Consider the following 8,474-nt stretch of genomic DNA (forward strand, 5'->3'; position numbering starts at 1 on the left):
TTACATTGATAAACCTGTCACTTAAATAAATACTCAATCTCCCATTTGGAGTAATCAGGTTACAAACAAAGTTAAACATGAATACTAACAACATTGTGTCCTTGAAAGTTTCTTTTTAAATATCTGTTGGGAAGGAATAGACAGTCCAGAACAGAGCAAAACTGGAAAATAAGAGTTTCACCTTTTCCCTATTGAATCCTCCTCTCTACTTATCTAACATCGGGTATGTTCTTTTCTTTACAACTAAATCCTGAACTCTGCACCTTTGCCATAAAGAAAATCACACTCTTGCCATTAAAATTTTTATGACATTTCTCCCTACATCCCACAGATTCTACCTCCCAAGTGTATGTGAAAATATAAATCATGACATGTTGGTCACTAATGTTTTCAGTTGTTACTCTTTCCACATATGAATTTTATTAGGAAAATTTAAAACTTTAGTCTAAACATGAAAAGGATAAAGAAATTTTCCAATGTGCATTTTTGGAATTCTAAGATTTCTAGGCAAGAGTCTTATTACCATGTAGGGTAAGGCTCGGAAATTCTCATGATTCTGAGGACTCTGGGAACCAGAGAAAAAGGGATATTGAACAAGGCATAAGCTACCTGAACCTGTGTAATAAAGAGCTAAACCAAAGAGAAAATATGACAAGAGACAGAGAAGCTTAGAGTAGAGCAGATGCTATGAAATATTGAGAGAGAAAGAGAGACAGAGAAGAGAGAAGCTGTCAGAGGGGCCATTGCTGCAGATCCCTAAGACAATAGAAGATGGTAATGAAATACCTGTGAATAACTTTACAGCAATAATTTTGATAACTGCACTTCCATGGATACATATTTACTAGTATAAATACTTAATTATATTTCAGCTTTATTAGAAATCTAAAAAATTCCTTAGTGATTATACCTTTGCATATTTCAATCAATTGCCTATGGAAGTTCTATTTGCAAGATCCTCCTGCTTCAGACTCTAGATTGCTGTTATTATAGGCCAGGGCTCCTACTCTTCTTTCTTTATTCTTCTGGAAGCTTCATTTCCACCTCCAAACTTGTTCATTTTAACTTTTGTGCCTTCTCTTTCGAAAAGAGGAGTTCCTTCATGATGAGAGATTTTGGGGAACTACTCTTTTTATCTGTGTAGTTAATAGAATGGGTGGTGAAGAGATGACTGACAGTATTAAAACCTTTCCCCAGGATCTTGGCAGGGAAATCAAACACTCCATCTGTGGTTTTTGCACCATCTCAAAGCTAGATGCTTAAATTCAGAAAAAGAGAGAGGAACAGCTAGGAAGAAGAGCAAGTAGTATCTTGGCACAGAGGAGTACCCAGAGTACAGAGTGGAAACATGACAATGAGCCATGAATTGCTAGTGACTTTTCCACTACTGTGATTAGAATGGCAAAGTATTCTGGGTCCATCTCCTCTTGTCTTACTGAGTGTTTATTGCTGTGCTTCTCTCAGTAACAGCAAGAATTATCGGTGATTCATCACTACATGCAGATGTTTGGTTGTGGCTGGAATTCTTTCTCAAGTTAATTTTCAGTGCTCTTTGACTACTTCCCCTGTTTGTGCTTAGAAAAGTTGTCAATGTCATTTGGCTTTAAAATGTAGCTGACCTGGCATTTGATGTATCAAGGAGGAAGTCTGATCTTCCCCCAATGTCAGCAGAATTGCTGACATGCTCTTCAGCCTTTTGCTACATGCTCTTTTCTTCATGCACAGATGTCTATGAATCTCTTCCCCATCCATCTGGCATCTGGTTGGTCAAGAGGTTAATCTGCTGTAGGTTCACTCTACTCACTGTACTGGTTTGAATATCATTGGTTCAATAAAGGAATTGAAATGCACCAGTGATTGTCAACCAAAGAAAGGAATCCTACTTTGGATATGGTTTGCCCTTGACTTTCCTCACAGCAATGCAGTCTTCCTATATTACCAGGGGCTGACTCTTCTCTATCCTCTTTCCTTTATTCATTGTCAGTGCAACGAAGCATATCTTTTCTGGTTGTGCCTCTTTTCCTTGGTGGTCTTCTTAAGTAAAAGACTCCCACAAGACAGTCCATCTGTACTCTGTCCTAAGCAGCTCAACCTCTGCAGAGAAGTTCCCTTCACCACATCCATCTCCTCCCATACTGAAGGCTACTGTGGGTCACTGAGTCACCTGCTGTCCAGAGGTGTGAGATTGGATGGAGGCTGTGGTAGCTTTTTTCTCTGTTGGGAAAAAGCCAGGGAAGGCAGAAACCATCTACCAGTGACCTCTGCATAATCCCTTCTCTTTGAGGAACTGGGAATTTTGTCTCGGATGCATGTGATGTAGAATTTTCTTGACACTAATATGTGGATTTTTACTACCACTGTGAATCTGAAAGGACTGCAGGGTTTTTGTTTTTTGTTTTTTGTTTTCAGTTATTTTCTAGCATTTACAAGCTCCTGTGCCTGGATTGATTTGAATACTTTGTTTTTCTCCTGTGCCATTTATCCTTCCACTTCTCTTTCCTGCCTTCCAGCACCCATGGATGAATGGATTTTGTAATTCTAGCTGTTGTATTTTGTGGATTGTTATTTGTGTTATTTTGCTGTGAAGTATATACATTGGATGTGGCAGGTAAAGGAACATTTCAATTGCTCTCAACATTCCCTTTAGAACCATCACTATTATGTTTTTGTGACTCAGGTTAGCTTCAGCCTCTCTTGATCTACTGCAAAAAAGAAACAAACAAACATTAACAACAAAAAAAAGAGCCTCAAGAGATGGGTCAAAAAGACAGATGTCTCAGCCTAATTGGCTAGGTTTTGAAGAATAATTTTCTTTCTTCCCCTTGAAGGGAAACACTATCACTGGTTTATTTAAATTTCCCCAATTAGGGGAGGTATCAATTCTGGTCAAGTGCCACTGCAACACAGAATATTCAAAGAACCTGAACTTTTATACTCTGGAAGATGTAAATTTACTGTTGGTCACTGCCAGGTCTGACTTGTATTTCAAAGGAATATTGGATGCTGCAAGTGGAACTTATTAAACCCATTAAGCCTGTGATTGGTGAGTTTTCCTGTTATTTTAAGAGACTAAATATGGGGTAGAAGGACAGATTTCAAAAACTTTTACAATTATAAATTTGTCATGGTTAAATGTGAGCTGGTTTCCCCTGCCCTCCAAATGTTCTATTTACTGTACACATAGTTTCCAAAATTAGAGTTGTCATTCTCTCTGATTTTTACCCTTTTTGATAGATGTGTACATATATCACTGTGACTTTAATTTGTGCTTCCCTTATTTTAATGATGTTGAGTACCTTTTTATACACTTTTTGATTATTTGCTTAATCTCTTTTCTTAAATGCTAATTCTTGTCTCTTGCCCATTGTCTATTAGGGTGACTGTCTTTTTGTTATTGATTTGTATGTCATTTCTAATGTTCATGATATAAGTCCTTTTTCAATTATGTTTGGTATTACATATGTATTTTCTACTTCTGTGGATTACCTTTTTATTTCTTAAATTGTGTCTTTTGATAAAGAGAAGTTTCTATTTTTAAGGTGGTTTTCTTATCAATTTTATTTATTGTTATTGCTCTTTATATAATGTTTGCGAAATCTTTACCTACATCAAAGACATGAAAACTTTATAGTCTTTCAAAAACTAAGACCTAAAAGATACATTAAATGAGAAAGAAGCTGATATTAATATTTTTTCTATATGGATTTAATTGTACTTTACTTATCTAGAGTCACCACCATGGCAAATTAAATGTCCACATATTTGAGTTGTTTCTGGGTTCTATTCTGTTCCTTTGGTCTATTATTTTTATCCTTCCACAATTGCTATAGCACTTTTATTCTAATGGGTCTGTAATAAAACTTTATATTTGGTAGTTTAAGTGCTACAATTTTTTCCTCTTCAAAATTCTTTTGGCTGTTATTTCTATATGTTTATAAAATTTTAAAAATGCTTTCAATTTATCTGAAAAACACAGTTTTTTCTTTATATTGCAATTAGTTTACAGAAAAAATGTGGGAAAGCAAATCTTTTTGCTATCTTTTTTGATGACACTAAGTCTTCCAATCTACAAATATCTTATTTTCCTATTTATTTAGTTTTCTCTAGTTTTAAATGGTGTGTTATAACCTGTTTTTGATACAATGGATCCAAGTATTCACTAGGGAACTAGTGAACCTTCCTAGAACAGCTAAGTTGTTGCTGTGGCATAATGTATGAATAATAGCCAGCTGGACAGTAAAGGAGAGGATGGGTGAAATGTGAGAAAGATTTAAGCAGGTGATAGAATTTGAAATTGAGGGGGGCTGTGACAAATCAGCTGACTGGAGGGGCTTTACATGAATAACAGGTTTTCCTCCATTTTCAAGTTATTCTTTGAGAGATTTTAGTTGCTAAGGGATACATTTCTCTAAGCATTTTCTTTTTATAAAACTCTTGAATGTACTTCTGTACTGCTGTTTTGCTTATGTTAAAAAGTAACTTTAGAGCACTGATACATGGAATGTGTTTTCTTAAGTACTGAATTTACTAAGAGAAAGATATTTTGACCTTCTGATGAGTAACTGCCTAACTTAATAACATCTAATACATAAAAAGATAATACTTGAGAATATATTTTAAAATATGTGGAATACATTAAGCAGTTTGAACTGAATAAGTTTGATTAACTGCAATGGTGAGAGTATGCTAACTTTTTGCTCTTTTTTCTTAAGCTTTGGCTTAAGTCACATTAACTGCTCATGTCTTCATTATTTTTATAAGAGGTATAATAATTTTCTGGAGAATAAGAATAACTGAAGAAGACATGGGTATGGAGGCATAAGTTTTGAGACACTGGAAGTTTAGAGGTTAAAAAAAAATGTTTCACTCTTTAGAGTAAGCAGATAGGGACCTCAAGAGCAAACTGGGATCCTCATTTGGTGATAAAATAAATAAGCTAACATGAGAAAGGAAAGCTTGAGATGTTTCAGAATGAAAATATTTTAAAAGAGTTTAGAAATGATATAAAATATTTTGGCATGTGTACTCACAATAAAAGTAAAATACCTTAGCAATATAATAGTTTTGGAATGTAGATTGCTGCAAATAGAAAAGCCACTTAATATTATTACTGATTAGCCTTTGGTGTTGGATATATAAGGGTTCTCTGACTTAGAATTGTGGGCATTGGTTTGAACTTGCACATGTCAGCCAACATTGAAAGGCATGACAGTAGCTCCAGATCTTGTGAACTGCTGCAACAAGCTTTGTGTTCTCTGCAAGCACCTGAAGCAGGTGGCAGTATTGTTTGATGAAATGGCATGGACTTGCAGTGAGTAGACCAGGGTTCCTGTGCCAGCTCTGATACAAATCTGTTTTGCCTTAGGCAAGCTGCATGGATTCTCTGAATTTATCTTAACTGTGAAATAAGCACATTCCTTTTAAACCTGTGAGTGTATAATTTGATACCTGATTGAAAGTTTATTTATTTGTTCCTGTAATGTTAGGATTACCGTGGCCAAGGAATTTATTACAATCTCAGGATATTCTCTTTACTACACATGGTGAGATCCTTTTAGATCAAGTGGATAGTAGAGGACAGAACAATGAGAAAACCACATATTTTTGTTTAGCAGGCTGCCTTGCTGAGAATTATTTGTCACCTGTGCTACTTGACAAGCTTTGGCTTAAGATTGATGAAGCCTTTCCGGTTTCATTATCAAGAGCTGATGTTTGCAGCCTTGCATAATGTGAGCCCAGCTCTCTTTTCTAATTCAAAGATGTTCCAAAAGGAGGGCCCATCCAGGACATCCTCCTCTGCTCCTACAAGAGCACACTGGATGTAGACAAGGGCACAATACTAGCTGAAGACTGAAACTGTTCCAAGGAAATGAAGTGGGGTCATCTTCTTCTTCTTCTTCTTCTTTTTAAATAACAAGCATGTATTGATTGTTATCCCCATTTCCTTTTTACTTCCTTCTCATTGTGCTGGCTCTATTTTGTAGTCAAACCAAATTCATTACCCTAGAAATTCCCTTGGCCATTCAGACTTGTATACTAAAATAAATTCTAACAGAATCACTTTCACTTTTAGTCTACTTTTGATATAACCAATAAAATCTTTATAATATCAGAGTTATTTTATGCAAATACAATTCCAGTTAAATTTCCTCATAATTAGAGAGAAATAACTTTCTAGTTCATAACATTCTAGAAGCACACTGTTGTGCTACCAGTTTAATCTGAAATCCTATTTAGGATAGTGCTGAAACTGGAAAGGTCATCAGAAAATAAGCAAAGAGAGAAAATAAATATAAAAAATATTAAAAAGAAATAAGAAAAAGGCATACAAATAAATTTCACACCATTCATATCAATACTCAGATCTTGATAGCTTATCTGGCAAATTTAAGGGCCTTTCATAAGACATTAAAAACATTTTCATTTCTACATGAAAGATTCACATCAATTATTTTTAGTTATGCATCTGGGTTTGTCAATATATCAAACATACTAGGGTCAAACTGAGTTCATGACTCCATTAAAATTTGATTTCATTTTTGCCAGTGTCTACATTACTCCCATTTATTGGAGGAGATATAAAGTCAACTAATGGCATTTCAAATAGTCTCCAGGCTTCAGAACAGCCTCCTACAGACCCATTCAACAAGAAGTCTAAAGAATCAGGCATGTTTTCTCTTGCTTACAGAACTATATTTCACATAGTTTTAAAAAAAAAGTAGAATATAAAATACTTGAAAATATACATGTTGCTTTTAATGTATTGTTCATGTATGAAAATGTATAATCTGAAGAATAAAAAAGTGAATTGACCACCTGAGTATTTAAATATACAGTCCTTTGGTCAAATAACATTTTTAATATTTATCAATATTAAATAGTACAACATGAACATAATTAACTGACCAGCTGAGTTAAATATGAAAATTTTGAGGGTAGATAATCACTGATTATTTAGTTAAATTTCTAACAAAGAAAAATTCTGATTTTATAATTTCAATTTGATCTTATTTTTATTTATTCTAAACATAGGAAAGATACATGCTCTATGATTTAACCATAACTCTGTTTTCATATGCTTTGTTTATATTAGTCTAGTATAAAAGACATTGGAACTGAGAAATTCTAGTTCTATGGCTTTGCAGACAAATACTCTACCACTGAGCTATACCTAAGTTCTATAGCTTTGGACAGATAGATTACACTTATTTTTCCAGATGAGAAAATTGAAACTTAAAAAATAGAGGATTTAACCAAATTAATGAGTTCCCATGTTTATGTTCTAATACCTTCCAAAAATAAAAGTCAGAAAAGTAGCCTGACAGTACTGGGTACATTTCATCTGGAAAGAGAATATGTAGATTAAGTCGTAAGTGAATCAAATTTTCCTTTCTGCCAACAATGCCCTTTTATACATGCAATGTATTGAGCAGTGTTCCTATATACTTTGCAAGTGATTGACAGTCATATAGAGGCCATTTATATCAGTAAGAGGACAGATAACATTAGAGCCTGTGACTAGAAGTAAATTCATTTGCTCTTCCATCAGTTCCCAATAATGGCCAAGCTGATGGAGCAGATAGCTAATTGAAGAAGAATGAGAAAGCTGAAGAATTAGGAAAAAAAGAAAATCTCTGTTTCATAGCTTTAATCAAAATTGTTTCATTGATTATAAAATTGAGCAAGACTTAATGTTTTCTATCATTAGGAGTGTGCCTAGTTTGCTAGATTAGTTCTCTCTTAGACTAGGTTTTTAAGAGTTCTAACCTGTTGCCCATGCCCAGACAGCTTGGGAAGACGCGGACAGGTGAGCTAAGCAATACGCAGTACTCCCACAGACAACCCTGGGCCAGAACAGCATAGCCCCCCCGGACAGACCGACCTCCACCTGGGGAAAAAAGAGAAACTGAGTAATAAGCAATAAGAACAATAAACACACATAGCAAAGAGGGTGGAGTGCCCTGAGCTCTGAAGGGGGGGAGGGGAATCCTTCCCGGAACTGTAAATAAACAAGCTGGGCGGGCTGGAGAGCCTCTGGTGGGAGCCGGGGTGCGCGCCCAGCAACCAGGAGCGGGAAAGCTTGAGAAAGTGGTGGAGGGAGAAAAACTCCACAGGAGAGAGGGGAAGACCCACCTCCCACGTGTGCTGTAAACAAACACACCAGCCAGCAGGAGCAGCACCACTGCCCAGCAATCAGGAGCAGGAAAGCTTGTAAAAGTGGCGGTGGGAGGAAAACTCCACAGGAGAAGGGGGAAGACTCACTTCCCACATGAGCTGTAAACAAACACGCAGGCCTGTGCAGTGTCACCTCCCCCAGTGTGCTTGCGAAAGGGAAAGCTTGTAGCAGTGGCTCGTGCACAAGAGAACTCTGAGTAACCAAAGCCTGCAGGGCCAGGTGAGTGTTAAGCTCACCCCAGAGATCTGCATAAATAATGCCTCCAGCAATAGCTGGCTGACAGAAGCAAGCAGGCAGG

At 36.1% G+C, this 8,474-nt stretch overlaps 1 pseudogene; it reads left to right on the forward strand.

The window, feature by feature from the left end:
- Nucleotides 1–1,167: 1,167 nt before the first annotated feature.
- On the forward strand, nt 1,168–2,159 carry LOC109680156 (etoposide-induced protein 2.4 homolog; annotated as a pseudogene).
- Nucleotides 2,160–8,474: the final 6,315 nt, after the last annotated feature.

This window comes from Castor canadensis, chromosome 7, assembly GCF_047511655.1.
Source record: "Castor canadensis chromosome 7, mCasCan1.hap1v2, whole genome shotgun sequence".
In the NCBI taxonomy this organism is placed as follows: Eukaryota; Metazoa; Chordata; class Mammalia; order Rodentia; family Castoridae; genus Castor; species Castor canadensis.